Below are 19546 nucleotides of genomic sequence, written 5' to 3'. Positions count from 1 at the left end.
CTCCTATTGACCAGCACCCCCAGATCCCTTTCTGCAGGGCTGCTCTCCAGCCACTCCTCTCCCAATTCATACTTGTGCCTGGTGTACAGGACTCCGAATTGGGTTTACATGGCGAGGTTTTGGTAGCAGGGCGAGGTGCTGCTGGGGTGGCTCTGTGGCTTCCAGCCACATTTCAAGGCTCATGTGCAGGATTTTATCTCTACTTTCCAAATGAGTAGATAAAGGTATCCACAGTGTGCTTGGCTGAGTCATGTCACTCTGAAGATTTAAATAGCATCATCAGAGCCTGGTAGAGGGAGCAGGACACAGTGTTTCTGTAATGACATGCCAGCCAAGGACAAAAGTGCTCTGTGCAGGTCCCTATTTTAAAGTAGAGGGGAGAAGGAGTGTCAGTGGCTGGGAGCGGTGTCTGTGAAACGCCTGCCTTGTTCCAGTAAGGGAGCTCTCTGGATATAGTCACGTTTTTATTTCTGTACTGCTGAAAAGTTTCCACTTTAACAGTGTGGTTTGTCCAGGGTAGATTGTCAGAAGATATTTTTTGTGGATCTTGGACAGGTTCTGGCTCTCAGCTCTTATTCACTCTGTCTTTATCTTGCCAGAATGAAACTCAGAGTTGTAGTCATCCTGGACTGATTTTCTCATGGCTAGTTCATTTTCTTTGCACAGTCAGTGTGAACTTCTCAAGGGATGGTTCTTACAGCTACAAACAGGTCAGATGTAATTTCCTTACAGAGTATCACTAGTGCTTCCAGCTTCAGCCATTCACACGCCAGTGGGGAGCAGGGTATCTCCCATGTGGTTTTGTCCTTGCCTTCTCCTCCAGCATGTCCCCTAAATGGACAGGCTCTTTTAAATGACTGTGGTCATTTGCAAAATGTCTCATTTTAGACATTTTTGGGGCACGGTTTTGCTCAGTCAGGCCTAACTCAAGATTCAATGAGCTCGAAGGAGGCTTTTTACATCTCTCGTATGTGAAAGCAAAACAGGAGGTCCAGCAAGGAGCTGCAGTAGGCTAGAGTAAATAAGACTTGGAAGGTCTTAGGAGAGGTGACGAAGACCTGAGAAACTCTTGGAGGCTAAAGCTAAGCCTGGAGGGATGTTTAGGTTGTTTGCATCCTTTGCCTTTGCAATCCTTGTTTCTAAGTACATAATGATAAGCCCTTAGCAGAGCATTGAGGGAGAGTTTTCTGGGGCATGGTTTTCCCATGTTGCTTGCTAAATGCTCTTACCAGCTTGCGCTTCTTTAATAAGTCCATTTTATAACACTGTACAGAGCTCTTGAATTGTTTAGCTCTGGTTAGCTCCGGTTAGCTCCTATTAGGTTGTGGAAGAACAAAGTAAAGCAGTAAAAACAGTCTTATATTTGTACTAGATTATTAATCTGATTTCTCCCCTTGTACTAGATTATTAATCTGATTTCTCCCCATAGACTTATAAAAGCCAGAGGTACCATCAGATCATCTTGTTAGATGTCAGGCCTGTTACCTGCCATGCAGTTACTTAGTATTAATCCTGATCACCTGTGGCTGACCAAAGTCTATCTTGAAGAAAAATGACCCCTCTTCTTTTAAAGATATCAGGAACAGTGAAGTCACCACTTTTCACGAAAGTATGTTCTAGTGGGTGATCATCTTCCAGCAATAAGTATGCACCTTGTTTCCAGCCTCATTTAGTTTAGCCAGAGCCCAGACATTAGCTCCTGTTGAATCTTTCTCCTAGTAATTTAAGAGTCATTGCATAACCACTGTTTCTTCATTAGGGTCGATTTTACAAAACATACCAACGTTACATCACAATCTTATTTTTGTCAAACCAGTAGATTCAGCCCTTCAAGTTCTGATTATAAGAAAAACTTCACTTGCTATATCCAGCCGTATCTCTGTTCTTGTACTCACTCCAACTCTTCATTGTTCCTTTGTCGAAAGCAGACTCCAGCACCCTTCCCATTATTGCTATACACTGAGACGAACATTGCCTTCTTATTCTTATATTCTCACATATAAATGACTTCACAGTTTCTATATACAGAATCCAGTTGTCCTTATTTGCCATCAGAGACATCTGCTGAAGTTGGTTGTCTTCCATGAGCTGGTGAGTTAGTGTTTTCCACACTAGAGTCTTCCCTTTCGTAAGGGGGAGTAAATCATAACATGCATTTGTCATTCCTTTAATCATAACATCACACATCAGTGCATTAGAATTACCTGTGGTTAATCAGGCCAGTCTGTCAAGCAGGTCAGATCATTCTGTACGACTGCCCTGTCCTCAGTATTACTCAGCACTCCGTCAATCTTTGTTCTACTGCAAATCTGGCCAGTCAGGATGTCATCTTTATTTCCAAGTCACGCATTACAATGTTGAATAGAGTTTGAGACTGGTAAAGTCTTAAAAATTCATCAGAAGAAAAGTTTTTTCAGTGATGTTTCTCACTGGGGACTAATTCTGAAATCAGTTAGCTAACAAATTCTTAACCTTAGTAATATATACTTTTTTCCCAATCTTTGTACAACAAAATCTTACTATCTTTGCACAATAGACTATAAGTAAAAAACCCCTGCAATTTCAGGATAGAAGAAAATCCGTTTCTTCTCATTAAAAAAACCATTATTTTATACTGACTGGCTTCCAGAAGGTAGCTCAGGGCCTGCCAAAACTGCTTGTCACCTTATAGGGAACCTCTGGCCAACGCTAACCTCAGAAAGATTTCTTTTTCCATGCAGTCACCTTGCATCACCATTCTATTATCCCATGCACCTTACTGGTGGAACACCTTGTAATTGCTTTGACATCCTTTACAGCTTTATTGCACTCTAGTCACTGAAAGACAGCTCCAGTACCCTGGTTTGCAAGATCAATGCATCCATAGGAACAGCACACTTCAGTTTTGGCAGTACGTTGGCATCGCCTCTAGTACATACCTAAGATAAGGAAATTAAAGAAGAATTTCTATGCGTAATCCAAATATAAGCAAGACTTTCACAAAGCTTAATAGAAATAGATTTAAAAAAAAGCAAAAGAAATGCACAATTATATCTACCTTTATTAAGATCAGCTTCCAACAACTTTCCTATCCTTTTTTCCTGTCCTTTTATTTCCCAGCTATATAGTTCTTAAGTGCTTTACCAAACCATATGGCTAGGCATCCAGTTCATATGCAAGTCAGGTAGGTCCCTTATTTCTGCCTTCATGGAAAGGGTTTCAGACATCATTTTTACTTCAAATCTCCCCAGGTGTTTTTATGCATAGATAGAGAGATGGATAGCTAAATAGACAAATAGATAGATAGACACAAACACACGTAAGGAATTTGACTGGGTGGAACCATCTGCTGTCCAGACAGTAAATTGTACTAGCTAATGACCGTCTAATTAATCACACATCATCAATCTTTTTTGGGGAAAACACTCCCTTGTGTGGTGGAATGCAGTTTTCAGTATATAATTGTTTTGGATGCTGAAACTCGTGTTTAATATAAACATGCATACATTAACAAATGCTGTACAAAACATATGAAACACAAATGAGAAGAATGTATGTAACTTGAAACTAACTCTTGACTTAAAATAATTATTGCTATTAATGACTTCAGGGACAATGGAGCATTTGGTGTGTATGACTACCAGCTCACATTTTGAGGAACAGCAACAGAACAAAGAGGGTAATATATGATAACTGATTTTTAATTAATCAGATGTTGTGCCCACTATTGCAATGGCAGCCAGGTAACCAATCTGCTGGCACCTTACCACATCCCTGTTGCTACTTTAGAAAATTGGTACAATATTCACTTTCTTTCAATTTTCTGCAGTTCTGCAGTATCCCAAGAATTAAAACAGCTGAACCATAGACAGTCAAGAATCCTCCTAGACTACGCTTTTGGAACTAATCGGCAAGCACGATCTCAGTTCTGTCTCAATATGTGTTGCATAGCTACGTGCTGTGAAGTGGGTCACTGTATTTGTCGATGAAACGTGTAAAGTTTCTTCTTTCCCAACATAGAACACCAGTGTTTTATTTTTTTTTGCTTTAGCTGCATCATTAGTAATTATTTTGCTATCTCTGTGAAGTCATAGGTATAGACGTTTGATAGGATTTTGCTTTCTCCTCATATACATTTCCTTTATATTTGCATATATACATATGTACATACATGCTTCCTATGTCGCCCTTGGAAACCATGTTTTTTCTGTGTTCTATAAGTTTTGATTTATGTCGAAAGTTTTGTATTTCCCGTTTTCCCAAGTACCGTGCATTGCTTTTTCACATCCAGCTGCTGCCTTCTTATCACTTCTGAAAGAGGTCGGGCTTTCAGCCAAAATTGTGAAATTGGGATAGCTCATATCATACCACTGAGATTTCCTCAACTGCAGCAGGAACATATAGTTACGCCTTCAGAGACATCTTTTAGCCCATCCTGGCCTTTCCCACTGTTTTTTACCATGAAGCTGCAATGCTGAGCCTCCAAAGCCATAGAGAGTTCTCTGTCAATCACACAACTTTTTTTTTACCAACAGTTAGTCTGACCTTATCGTTGTCTTGCACTTGTGGAAATACAGGGAATAATTAATTTTCCTTTCACATCATATCTGTGCAATGTGATCTAATTGAGTAGGTTTTAGTCATTGTATCACATAGGGTCAAAATATCAAAACCCTGTGAGAGTTGCATGCAATAGCTGTTTAGACAGGTTTCCACATGCTTTAGTAACATGTGGCTCCCTCACACTTATTATAATGGATATTCAGCAATGTTTGCCACTACAAATTTGTCTTTCTTTAATCTGTGTTTTCTTGACCTGACCTGAGTCATGCTTGTCTTTGATGTCTGTGAGTTTTAGCACAGTATCATGTTGCAACGGTGATTTAATTTAGCATGTAATAGGATGTACTTACATAGTTGCCTATCTTGATCTCCTGGAGAATGTTTCTTTCCTTACGCATTTCTGAAACACTTCCTTAAGGTGTTTTGCAATTGTTTCTTTAAAGCCTTTCCACGTGGAGCTGTTAACATGGTTTAATCTTCATGATCAGCCCTTTTGTGAGTAAGTGGCCACACGAGATTCCTACACAGGTTTGTATTTTGTTCAGCGGGAGCATGTGGAATGATACCTGGACTCTTTTGCCTACCAGCCCCAAATTCTCCCACACAACTCCCAGACAACTGCGAAGCCTTTTGGAACTCGCTGAGGAATGGTTTTGTTTTGTTAGCAGCCATGTGGAGTCACACACGTAGCATCACTGAGACCACATCCCACAGGCAGCTGGCACGGGGCACGGAGGATAGCTCAATCTCAGATGGCACAAAATGCAGGTTTGCGGGGTGTCTGTGCGACTCCCAACAGAGCCTGGGTTTGTTAAGCACTGCTTACATGACCTGCCAGGTGCCCTGGAAAGGCCGTCACTCCATCCTCCCAGTGACAAAACACTGTGTATATAGGGCAAGATACGCTGCCATGCATACCTCTTCAGATTGCACAACGGGTCACACGACTTGAAGTCAACATGGCAAGGGGAACATGGCTTCTGCACTTGTGAGAGATACTGGACGCAAGAGCTTCTGCAACAGCCAGGCCTTTCTCACACAAGAAAGAGGCATCAGGAAATTCAGCTCTGCAAGATTAGCTGGGGTGAGTGCATCCCCTAATCCTGTCCTTCCTCTTCCTCTTCAGCCTGCAGGTGGGACGGGAAATGCCCGCAGTGCCTGGCAGCCTTTCCTCAGCTGGGTATGCCTTCCCTAAGGATTTCATTTTCCTATAGCTTGTTTTCTCACCAGGGTTCTCATACTGGAGGCAGCCACCTGCCCTGGGTTGGAACTGCATCTTTTACGGCAGAGTCTCTCAGCTGTTTCTATCCCTCTCGGTTAACTAGGATGGAGACACTTAATTGTCTTGCAGTACTGCATCAGATGTGGGCTCTGGTCTCACAGTGCACTGTCCTGTCCTCTTCTGTAACATAGAAAATGACAGAAAAGTTAGGAATGTCATCATTCCAAAACCTGAGCCATTGCCACGATAAGAAAAGCAGTATCCTGATGTCTGCTGAAACACTCTGGCTGTGCCACCCTTGGCTGAAAAGGTAGCGCACTCAGAAAGGTGCCATGCTCGCCTTTACGCTGAGGGAGTAGAAGGGATCCTGCTTAGCAGTGGGGAAGGCTTTGAGGAACTTCCAGAATCCGTGGCAAACCTGTCACCTGCATTGGGGTCCCCTGATCCTGCCTGGGACTCTCAAATAACAGCCCTCACGGGAGACCACATTTCTCTGTAGTCAGCAAATGCACTCTGGTGACCAACAGTTTTATGCATGGACAAGATTCTTGTGATGTACTATATCCCTTGGAGCTAACCGCAATGAACACTGGAAATTCAAGGTTGACTATAGCATATGATTTCCCATATGTTAGACAAGAAAAGGAAACTCAAAGGTATACCCCACCAGTGCTTGCTTATTTTTATTAAGATACCAAGGTACTGTTAACTTACTACAGCTGAAAAGGTTTAGAAACCGGCTATTTTGCTTTAGCAGTCCCAATGTCTTTTAGTGTATGGTGGGAGACTACGGTGATGCTGGTAAGGACTAGGATCCTACACAGGGCATGCCTTACAAAAAGAAAGACTAATTTAGGAACTGTATATATAAGCTCAGTAATAAAAAGTAAGTAATAAAGAGTAATAAAAATTACTCTTATGCACAGGTCTCCTACAAGTCAGGTCTATCAGAAGAGAGGTTATGTTCTATGTAAGACTAACCAGACCAAATAACCTTGCCAATCTGAGCTACTGTCAGTATTTGTCTGGGACATTAAGCACCTATGGGACTGTTTCAGAAATATTTTCTGAATTTAATTTTCTCTGAGTTTGGGTAAAGTTAGTATGTATGTAACCACAAATATCTACACCCCATATTTGTCATGGGGAGGAGCATACAGAGCCCTCCTAAAAGCAATATAATACTCCTGGTGGACAGAAACACCGTTTTTCTGCTGATCTAACTTTATTGTCCAAATTGTCTCAAGCCATTTCACTTTTTCTGTCCTAATGTCTTCATAATTGAATTACAGATAAATATATATATCTTTCTTATGATGATCAGTATATTTATCTTATCAAAATAAAGGGCATATGGATCATCAGCAGCAATGATGTGGATCAGGCAAAGTTGCACAGCCATTGCCATATTAAAGCCTGATTCTTATGAATGATATTTGGCATTGCTGTCATGGAGATTGCTATGATCTCTCAATTTCTGACATGAACTTGAACATTTTTGCTTTTATTTAGATGGGCCGCCATGTATTATTACTGTTAGTATGCCTGAAGCATCATACTGCTATGAGTCACATTAGCTGCATCTTCCTGTATCCCTGGGGAGCAGAAGATGGCTGTTTCTAGCAAAGATACTAACCAGGAGTAAACCAGAAGGGCTTTCAGGGAAGCTGGACCCTTCCTTTCTCCTATGTTCAGAAGGGTGGTCTGGGAAATCTGAGGGGAAGATGTGCTGAAGCAAGAGGGGCTGACGACATTGCTAGGATATGATATGAAAAAGTCCATGATACAGGGATGAGACATAAAGAAGTCTGTAGGCTGCAGAGGATCTGGAAAGGGTGGGAAAGAGGCTGAAGAGGGTTATCATGGAGACTGATTGAGAAAAGTCAAAAGAAAACACACAGTCTAGCTGATCTTTTATTTGTCCTTAGCTGTCACTTTAATAAATCTTTGAATAAGTAACTCTGATCCAAACCATGTCTTTGAGCATTAATGTTAAAATTGGCCTAGCTCAGTCATTGGTTGTAGTTTTAGATCATGCTGACTGTTGTCTTAGACACCTTCAGACTAGTTGGGAAAAATTAAAAATTATTGCAGAAAAAAGCCCCAAATAACAGCCAGTTAAGGAAGAGCAACTTTGGGTGATCTGCATCTCACTAGTAGCTCACCAGCTGACAGAGAGACCCCAAAACTGCCATAAGTGTGGGTATCTAAGGGTGGCCTGGCATAGTTTTTCTGCTCCTTGAGCTACAAAAAATGTATCATTTGACCTCTGGGGCTCTGCCCCACAAGTCGGGAGTGCATTACTCTCAGATAGTTGTCGCAGTCCTCACCTCTCTGTCCTTCCCTCTGACATTCCCCACTTGTCCCAAACATCTCAGATGATTATGAAGCAGCTGCTGAACTTCCAACCTGGGGTTTCACAGAAAACCCAACTTCATATTTCTCCCTTAATACACCTGGGCATGAGCTACCGCTGCACAGCCTGTGCTTTAAGAACAGCAGTCCCAAGCCAAGCTGTTCCATTCATGATCACAGGGGCCTTAGGTGATCCCAAACTGGAACATGGCAGGAGGTTTGTACTTGTGCTGGTACTCGCAGCATTGCATTTTGCATTCTTTGCCACCCTGGTGTGGTAGTTTAACCCTAGCCAGCAACTAAGTACCACACAACTTTTCACTCACTTCTCCCCCCCAACACATCCCAGTGATGGAGAGGAGAATCGGAAGAAGGTAAAAACCATGGCTTGAGATAAGAACAGTATTATAATTGAAATAGTAGTAGTAATGAAAAGGGACATAACAAAGAGAGAGGAATAAAACCCAAGAAAACCAAGTGATACCCAATACAGTTGCTCACCACCCGCTGACCGATGCCTGGCCCGTCCCCGAGCACCGATCGGCCCCTCCCAGCCAACTCCCCCAGTTTCTATACTGGGCATGATGCTGTATGGTATGGAACATCCCTTTGGCTAGTTCAGGTCAGCTGTCCTGGCTGTGCTCCCTCCCAGCTTCTTGTGCACTTCCTCGTTGGCAGAGCACTGGGAACTGAAAAGTCCTTCACAGAGTAAGCACTACTTAGCAACAACTAAAACATCAGTGTGTTATCAACATTATTCTCGTACCAAATCCAAAACCACAGCACCATACCAGCTACTAGGAAGAAAATTATCTCTATCCCAGCTGAAACCAGGACACCTGGTTGTGGCAAAACCTCTTCTTTGGTATTTGACTGAATCCATCAGAGGATTTTTCATTTATGTGCTAATAGAGCTTTTGCCTACGGGTGTTTTGCAGCTTCACATTGCAACAGGGTGAATCAAGTGTTAACAACACAACCAAGTTCCTCAATGGCAGGTTCCCTCAGCATCAGTAACTTTGGAAACAAGTGATTAAAGAGGAAATACTGATTACCTAGGGTGGGATTCACCTCACCTACCTTCAGCCATTCAGAAGTTGGTGTCAACTATGACCTGGACATTTAGGCTTTTCCAGAAGAATCCAATATAGAGGAGCTTAGTCAGTACCTGCCGTTGCCACACTTGCTTTTTCCTCCATTCAGTATGCAGGGAACACAGGCAATGGACTTCAACTAGAAGTCAAACTTTTAGATGACTTAATTTAGGTAAGGTCAAGCCTATCCTAAGTGCGTGCCTTGTGAAAAGGCCATGTTTGCCTCAAAAGGAATAGTGCTTCATAGCGAAAAGCAGTTTGAACTTTGAACTAATTTAGGAAATTCAATACCAGTGCCAGCTTTGAGTCAAAGGTACCTTTGGCTGCCTCTGACTTGAGCTTAAAGAACAGGTATTTCATATCGGGAAGGCTTGAGTCAGGAAAGAAGAGTTAGTTGTTAGGCAACAAGCAACTCTTAGTCACCTTCCTAAGGGATGCTGGAGGCTTCTTCCCCTGCCTCATTTCCTTTTGCCTTAAAACCAGAGGTGCAATATGACATATGTAAATGAAAACCAGTTCTCATGGAAAAAACTTCACACCCATTAGCTTCCATTAGACCTGGAGCTGGTAGGCACAATTACAAAGAAATTGTAGCTAACATTCTCATTCCTCTATTGTGGTACTGCACCTCTTCTAGGCACTTCAATCAAGGATAAAGATAGTCTGTAGTAGAAGAAATAGAAAATGTGTGTGCTTTTGTGTGTACATTTACTTTTCTCTAAACTGTTTCTGGTCACCATTTTTACAGAAAAAAAAAAAAAAAGTAGATTCTAGGAATTTTTTTACAGAAGTGCACGTGCTCCTACTAAACAAAGCACCAGCCAAAGCATGAGAGAGGCATGTGACTATGCTTCGCCTATTGCTAGAGTTTATCTAATTCTGGTTTCAATTAAGCAGTTCTTGTTCCATCAAAAAGATTCATTACAATGAAGCTAAGAAAGGAAGTTCACAGCAAACCTTTTCCTTGCACAATGTGATAAAATAAATGTGCTTATTTAATTAAAAACAAACAAACAAAAACACAAACAGAAAATGGAGGCATAAAATCCTAAGAAATCAAACTTTTGCAAGGATGGAATATTGCAGGTAAGATGATCAAACTGTCTTAACTTGTTCTCCTTGTAATACCAGCTTTTCATATTGATTCTTCCCTACATATAAGAAAAGTATGTAACGAGATTGGTAGAAGTGATTGGGTTTGTGTCTAGTTTCTGTCAGTAAAGGTCCTTGTACAACACTCATTGCCACAGTCAGAGCAGCTGTGATTTCACACTCTTGCAAGTCTCTAATAGGAAGCATCATGCTTTGTCATCCTATTAATCTCAAGTCCTTTCATAAGCACTACTTTTAATCATTTGGGAGGACTTTCGATACAAATGTATGTGTGCCTAATAATGCTTGCATAATGGATTCGAAAATTTAATCGCTGAGCTTCCTAGAGGTGTGCTGAACACGTGCAGTTCCTCATTAGGTAAAATGTACAGGATCAGTCCATTAAATTCCCAAAATCTGCTAGTAATGTCCAGCCGGCTGGTGATTTGAATAAAGTTGCTCAGAAATCTGCATGTTTTTGCATCAGAAAATGACAGTTCTGAACTGGGGGGGAGGGGGGGGAAGGAGAATTAAAACCTCCTAAAACATGAAATTATTTTAGTTTGTCAAAACATTTCATGATTTTTCAAGGTGAAATGTTAAAAATACATTTAAATTTGTTAAGATGCATACTGTATTAAATGTAAGGCCAGAAATAAGTAAAACATTTCAAATGGAAAAGTGATACATTGTGTTTTAGTGAGCACATAAACATTGCTTTTCAAATTTCTCCCTTCTTTGATTTCTTTTGAAGTAAAACATTATGATAAAAACAAGCACATAAACACATATCATGATGTGACAGCATTTTTCAGAGAAAAATATTCCTTCAGAAGAATTCTTAATATCTTCATACACAAATGTCTTCTAATGATCATCCTCATCTTTTTTCCTGTTTTGTTTTTTGTTTGTTTGTTTGTTTGTTTGTTTTATTACTGAGGCAATAGCACATGGAATTCAGGGTCTTTGCATGGAGACAATAGGTAGACGTGCCTTTTAGGCTATTACTATCATCACTTTTAGATTATTGCTGTAAGGTTGCCTCTCATAGATGATCTCTATCAGATCATCAATGAGGTTATCGCTGTTGCTACATTTCCACGAGCCCCCGGGTGGGAAGGATTTGGTCTCTCAGCATGCTCTGCTCAGTCACAAGACCTGCAGATACGAACGTGCACAGCTTACAACAGACGTGCTCTTTGGACAAGCAATGTGGGTGGGAAATTTTCCTGTTTCAGAAATCACGGAGGGGTGGAGCTCTGACTCAATGTACTAAAACACCTGCTCAGCAACTTCTGACACTCTTCAAGGCTGTAAATTTGTTTCAGGAGGCACTGGCAACTGTGGAGCCTAATACTCCAGTGCCATTCACAGCACCTGCTTTTAATGCTGCAGCAATCTCGATGGCATCAACCTCTGCCTTCCATAAGGTAAGTGGAAAACAGAATGAACCTGGTGGGAGTCTATGAATATTTGATTCAGATTTGTCCCCAGACAATAAACAGGTCAAGTCCACTGTTACCAGTAGGACATAAATCTCCAAGAAAACAAGATTGTCCTTCCTTGGCTATTTGCACTATGAGGACCTGGAGTCAGTATCATTCCATGTAGCACAGAAACAGCTGCCACTTTCCTGGCACATTCATTTTGTCCACCACAGACAATGAGGAGGTGTGAATTGCTCATTCCACAATGCAATTCCACATTGAGGAGTGGAAATAAGTAGAAAAATAGGTCTTTACTCTGTTTTTCATCCCTTGTTCTGTCTGCTTCAACAGCATTCAAGCAGCAAATCAAGCCCCTTGGAAAATGAAGAAAGAAAATGGATGATGCACTACATAGCCCCGAGCGACGTTGATGCTAAGGTACCAACTTCAGCAAGCTAAAAATAAATGGGACTAAATCAATATTTTTTTGAGAAGGGTAGGATTTTTTTTTTCTTCCAAATTTGATTAGAGAGTCACATGCTTATTTAGAAATAGGAACATTTCAAGAAAGAAAATTTTCGTTACGTGAAACATCTGCATTCCATTATTTTTTTATTCCATTCCTTTATCTATTTACACAAAGTGTGTTATTTTTATGGCCTTATTCCTTAGAGAAATTCCTTAGGGGAAATGCTCTCAATTCACTGTTAAAATGGGACTGATTTTGGCTTTCTTCTAATGCTATGTATCTCTATTGATTTTAATGGAGATTTAGCCCAGCATGAATGGAGAACATTGCCAGTACTGTAAAGTCAGAGCATGTTTGTTGGCAATCCTTTGGGTTTTGGTCATTAATGCCAGTTTCCAGAAAAAATGCCCACTTTGATCACTATGCAAGTCATCACAACAAAAGAAGAACAACTCTAGCAGCCTTTGCAGGGCCTGTGACAGAGATATATTTGCATCAAACACATACCAGCTGTATCAGTGATGATTTTTGTCTCCACTCTCGGTTAGCTTTCAGCTGACCATAGATTGTGTCAAGCTGCCTCAATGTAAAACCAGGGGGCTCCAAACAAAAAGCTAACTTACTTGTGATGATATCTTAAATGCTGTGTGATTCATGTGTCTACAACTCATAGGAAACCTGCAAGTTTAATTTCTTTGTGCAACCAGACTTCCAAATTAATAGAAAACTACAAACATAGTTTTGCTTATGTATGTCACAAACTTGCCAAACTGATTGATCAAACTGATTTCTTGTTAACAGTATTCTGGCAGCTCCTGTAGATGGAAATTAGTGTGCAAAAAGGATGATAAACTATCAGTGGGGTGTGAAACTTGATGTAAATTGCAAAGTAGCATAACCAAAACTGACATGGCATTTAGGTGTTCTTAATTTGCTCTGTGTGTGTGTGCACACTAAAGCTCAGCAAGGGAATGTACTAAAGCAGGAAAAGAAACTACTGGGGAGTGCAATGGCCCAATCTCCATAGTGTTTTTGTAATGATTTACTGTATTTATAATGAAGTTGTGTTTTGGTTTAGAATATCCATGGCTAAAAGCATCCAATTCTTCTTTACCACTAGGGTAGTTATATGTATAGAAAGACTGTTAGAATCCAGCACGTGTTTTCAAACGTATGTAAAGTAACATAAAAAAAATTCTGCGGTCATAAACCCCTGCATATAGGGGCTATGGGACCCTTTCCACAGCTTTAATTTGTTGTTCTCGTCATAATTTCTCCTTATCAAATGAACCTCCGAAAGTTCTGTTTGCTATACACAGGAGTTTAACAACCAAGACATTCTCAGACACTCTGTATTTGCCTCTTGGCTTTTGAATATGTCTTCTCTTCTCTGTAATAAAGCTTGGCAGAAAACTGGCAATAAAGGCACAGACTTGTGCAAGTTGGCCAATTTCTGCCTCTTACTGGTGTTGGATTTCCCAGACAGCTTTTGGTAACTCCCTTGATTTTTGCAAGCCATAGCTTGCCATTTGCAACAGGAGGATAATCATTAGTAGAGAGGTGTTATAAAGGATAACATGCTTAAAGCAGATCTTGAGTCCCAGGACAAGTAAACAAGTGCAAAGCTTTCCTTAATGTTAATGCTCAAACATTTGCTCAAGTACTTGCTTCAGTTTGAGAGGACTTTGCATAGCTGTGTGATAAACTGAATAGTTTCTGGATTGGGTTTAGAAAAACATGTCCAGAGGCTGCACGTGGAATTTAGCTGTGTTGCCTACCTACAGTGCAAAGCTAAATATGCCTCATTGCTAAATTTTCAGGAAAAATGTAACAACCTTGTGGAACCTCCTTCATGTTTTAAAATGGATAGGAGCACCAAGAAAGCACCTCTTCAGCTGTTTCAAGGAGTCTCACGTTGACATTTTGCCTTCTAGCACCTTACACATGAATACAGGAAAGATGAAACATACTAAGGGAAGATCATAAATACTTGTGAGTAAGGTAGCCCATAATTACAGTAAATCTAGAAAATTTATCACTGGATATTATTTGCTAGTGCATTGTCTTATACAGAATAATTTGTTATTTTCAAAAACAAAAAAAAAAGTTATTTTCCTTGGCAAATTATCAGCTTAAAAAATAGCTGTTTGTTCATCATCTGTGAATGTACTGAAGACTTATATACAGTAATGCAAAGAGCAAGAAACTGGGAAGCATAATCTCAGCTCAAGATCAGTAGTACTAATTTAGGGCAGGGAGGCTCACCAAAGTATTCTGCTGGACACAAAATCAGAAACCAGAGAACTCAGCAAATTTTAATCAGTTTTTGATTTCTGTAAGTGATACACATCAAGTGACGCATATCCCTTAGAGATTTTGCTGCAAGACTAGAAAAAGCCACGACATTACCAAGGGCCCTGTCACCCTTCCCTCTTAAAAAAAAGTATCGTGATTGAAATGTGTCACATAAGGTTACCTTTTGCAGGGGTAACAACGAGCCTTTAAGGAAGGCTGCTCTGTCTGACCATCACTCTGTCATTGCAGGGATAAGTTCAGAGGTCCAGGGTACACAGATTTATCTTTGTTAGAGGGGACTGCAAGAGGATTTGCTTGTCTATGTACTGTGGATTCTCAAATTTTGGTAATATATTCTTTATTGCAGGTATCAGGAATTGCTCCTGGCTTAATATGGAATGTAAATTTGGTGCTGAAAATGGCTGTTTATGATAATTAGTCGCCCATGGATAGCTGATTATATTACCAACTCCCTGAACTAACCATTTTTTAAATGCAACACAAATGAAAATCAGCAGCAGCAACACACTTGCTTTTTAGTTTATTAGCATTGTTCATGTATTATTACAATGAAATGATGACTAGAGGGAAAAGACAATTAGTTGCATGACTTCCATTGATGGCACTAGGGACTTGAGCTTCAGTTAACAAGATGTTATTTTGCTCTTTGAATTTTCTGGAGTAGTTTTCAAGTCTGGCATTTGGCCATCAGAAAAGTATTATATGAAGTACTTTTTCATTAACTGCCGTCTCTAAGGAGGATAGGTTTCCTCTTCATTTGTCTCAGAGATTTGCTTTATAGTTAATAGTTCACTTAATCGTTAGCAATTCTCTTCAAAGGCATTGGTCTCTGAAATTATTATGGTGATGATCACTGAATATTGTTCCTCCTTTGATGCCCTAAGGAGGGGATGAAAATGTTTTCTAGAACAGATTGTTTTTTTCTGAAGGACTTTGATTTGGGTGATAAGGCCATCTGAGTGTTGTATTGAGAGAAAGTGAGAGGGCTTCAGAGTACAGACCGGTTCTGAGTGCTGTGACAACCTTTTTCTAATTGGTAAAAATGTTGAGAATATGGAGATAAAACTAGCATTTTCATTATTCCTTCAAATTTAAAGTAATCATTGTTCTTGGGGGCAGGTTAATACCAGAAGGGATCTTGCTAATAAACCATGCCGACCCAATGAACAGGCGCAGGGAGCGAGGCTCAGGGTGACGGAAGCTCAGCTGTGACTTACCTGGTTGTGTGCTCTCTGCCCCCAAACACACTGACTGAGTGTGCATCTCAGGTTCACATCACTAGCTCTTTCCTCTGTGGCTAATTCCTTGAGTCTCTTTTCCCATTCTCTCTCTTGTGGTCTTTGTTCCATGACTGAATGCTGGGTGTGCTCTGGCTGACGTAGCCTGTATCTTGCTGTCTTGAAGGACTCGGATTTCTCAGGCAATATGGTGAGATTTTCTCCTGGCACGCAAAGTTTTCATGCACAGCTCACTGGCTTTTCTCTCACATAGCCCGTACTCAGAGCTCTCCTCCTTGAGGTGAGAAGTAATTCTTGCCTCTCATTCAATCAAATTTCTAATCTGTACATTATGGCTGATAGAAGTGCTCTGCCCTATTGTTCCCTTAACAAGCTCTTCAAATTTAGATAAACTCCTGCCCTTTGCACCAAACCATCTTCCTGTGACATCAAATATCCCCATCCACTTTCTCACCATGATTCCACATGAAATTAGGTGTTTGAATCCTTGCACAATTTTTAACACTATCTGATCCGTGTAGTATCTTACTGTTCCTCATGGAAGCACTGGGTACGCTGTATTGTTTTGTGTTGTTTGTTTTTTTTTTTTCCTTCCTAATATAGCCCTCCAATACTCTCTTATCAGTTTGCCTTCATTTGCATGCAAAGTATAAGGTTCTTGTGATGCATTCTTCACATAACCTCTACTCTAGTCTGCTGCAATGGCACTCAGGAACGAGCACACCACCAGTGCTTGGTGTAAATGTGTCTTCACAGAATCCACACGTTTCTCTTTCTGTCATTTTACTTTTTAAAAAGTCATCGTAGTTCATACACATCTCTGACAATCTTTAGAACCACATGTTCCAAAATGCTGGCTGAAGGACTGGTGCCATTATAGAGGGCTAGGAGAGCACCAACACTAAATGAAATTCCTTTAACTCTTTCCTTTATTTCTCCTGAAATATATCTGCTGAAGTTTTTATGTATTTCTCTAATTTGCATACTATTTTTGAGAAAGGTACAAACGGACAAACCCAATGAGTGTTTGTTCTTTACAGACAAAACAGGTTGAGGTAAGAAGACACAGAGTTATTCCTTGCTGATGAAAAAGGAATGCTCTTACAATAATGGTTGAAAAAATAGTGTGGAGCTGGCTCAGCCCAGATTCTGATAATGCTGAGATCTTACCTCCCCTGTTTAGAACAAACAGTCCTATAAAATATCCTGTGCCCTACATACGACTCTAAGCAACAGTGATTAATTTCCTATTTAGTTTTGGAATACACCCACTCAGAAGCCAAGATCTTTTACTCTTTGTAGCCCAATAAAGAGAATCCATTTGTTCAGCAGTTAATAGCCCTCTTAGTGTTTTGGGTGTGCTGCTTCTGTACCTCACAGCAAAAAGTATTAGCATTTTAACTAGTCAACTTATCGAAAATATTATGACATTACAATTCCTGGTTATAAGCTTGGGGTCACAGACAAAGCTTTATGGTTATTTTAGGCACCGGTTAACTTTTATTTAATATGCCTTTAAATTACCCAGCATTTTCTCAAAAAATAATTCTTTCCATTTCATTGGATGACTTCATAGCTTGAGAATTACCGCAATTTTTTCTAAATTCCTTTTGTGACCTTCATGTCTTTCATCCTCATAGAGGTGGAAATTATTTTGGAGGTTAAGCTAAATTTTGTCATGACGAATTCCCCACGGTCCAATGCTTTACACACTTCAGCTGATGCACTGTCTTGTCTCACTGATTTCTTATGCCTTGACCTTTTTAGCAGTCTTTGACTTTTGTCACAGTAACAGCACCTGTGAATATGCTTTCTCTTATTTCACTCAAGAGTGTCTCCCTGTTATTTTAATAGAAGTTTCTCAGAAAATAGATAACATCTCCTAATTGTTTCATCATCTTCCACCAGCACTCCTCCATTTTCACATCAGATAATCTTTCCAAACTTTTGGTCATTAGCTTTCACAACAGCCTTTTACTTTGGCTGTCTTTTGTTGTTGTTGTTTCATGCAATGACTTTACTAAGAATTACTGATCTATTTGCCTTCTGTCATTATCTTAACTCCTACTTGAGCTCTTCCTGAATATCAGTGACTACCATCAGGCCTCCACGTCACTGAAGTGGCCACCTATTCCTTGACCCCGATACATGCTGCGCCTTCAGTATTATTTGGCTGAATATCTTTCTGCAAACCTACAAGTGTCATCATAATTAGTTTGGTCCTTTTACAACTTCCACAGACCCTTGCTGTTAGAACTGCAAACTAACACTTCCCTATTCCCAAATCATTTTAATACCATAACATTTTGTTTTTATTGATGCTTTGCTCAGAAGTTCTTTAAAAAAATCCTTATTATTCCATAACCTGACTATCTCAAGGTGACTTTTTTATATATATGTTATACTATTTAAATCTTCCCTTCTTATTGAAGATACCCAATCCAGAATCTGCTGATAACATATTTGTATGCAGATTAATGCTCTTCATGAAGTAGTAGCAGTCGGGCCTCAGGATTTGACAGACTTTGCAAGAATATTTTCTCTCCTGTGCAGAGCCTCGTCCTCTGACATTCACTGCAGTCTGACTGTGCTACCCCATCTATCTAACGAGACCTGTTGCTGCTATAATCATACATCAACTTGGGAACTTATTACTCAATACAGGTGGAAATTTCTGAAATTCCTCTTTTTCTTCTGCTTCTGTTCCTAAACTATGCTACAGGTAGCCATCCCCAGTGCTCATTTACCCTTTTCATTCAGTTTCTTATGTACAACCATGGTGCAACTCTCTCCTTTCTATAAACTTCAGCTATTTTGATAAATTTTCCACAACTGTTCCCACAGTCAGGGAATTGAGATAGCCATCTGTGCTGTAGCCATACTAAGCTTTGCCTATTTTCTGCATCTTTCTGCTGATACCCTAGTTGTTCTAGCTGCCGCTAATGGACATGACAGACATGTTCTCTGAAGACGTAAAATCCCTAAACCACATGTAATTGGCACAACTTTTACAGACCCAGTTGGTCAGGCCTGGCATCTTCAACAAGGAACTGGAGATAGCCTTCTTTGAGATGGATGGTAGTCAAAACCATATACTTCGTTATACTACTCCACGTCTATCAATCAGATAACCACATTCGGTAAGGAAAACTTCTGTTCCAATAAAGCAAGCTAGGAGTGTTTGTCCAAAGCTGTGTATTGCTCTGGTGGCCTGAGACATTCCCCTAAGGTGCTAACACTCATCCTGATACACCTCTCCGTCATGAAACTGATTCTTTCAAAAACAAGTGAGAAAACCTTAAAAGATCGCTCTTTTTTTTTGTTTTTTCCTCTCTCCACTTATCCACGAATTGCATTAAATGCAGAAACTTTTGTATAGGCCTTGATTCTACCTACAGCACAGCACAGACTGTTGGTCAACAGCCAACCAAAATTGGAGCATCTCTGGTTTGTGGATTCACTGAATTTTGTGTTGTCATATTGGATGCTGGTGACCTCGTGTATGATTTAATGTAGCTGGCTAACTGAACTTTCTCAGCTTATTTACCCTGTCTCCACTTTCCTGTTCATCGTCTCTTTCCACACTTTCCCTTTGTATGCTTAGATGATTGCAGACTTTAGGGGTTGATGAAGTTTGTGGAGAAAGTGCTTTTTGCTGCATATTGTATTTTTGCTGTGATGCCAACTGGAAGAGATGACTTCAGCAGAACCTGGGTTCTTTTCAGTGTTTGATTTTCATTAGAACAAATACACGTATCCCAAACTTTAAAGCACATCTCCTTTGTTATTTT

General features: G+C 40.2%; 1 pseudogene; it reads left to right on the top strand.

Moving 5' to 3' along the window:
* The first annotated feature begins 11708 nt into the window (after window positions 1-11708).
* LOC104158052 overlaps window positions 11709-19546 on the top strand; it is a 32048-nt pseudogene continuing 24210 nt past the window's right edge.

The sequence above is a fragment of the Cariama cristata genome, unplaced genomic scaffold, assembly GCF_000690535.1.
Source record: "Cariama cristata isolate BGI_N322 unplaced genomic scaffold, ASM69053v1 scaffold6742, whole genome shotgun sequence".
NCBI lineage: Eukaryota > Metazoa > Chordata > Aves > Cariamiformes > Cariamidae > Cariama > Cariama cristata.
Note: the sequence above shows the minus strand (reverse complement) of the source record. Positions and strands in the feature narration are given on the sequence as shown.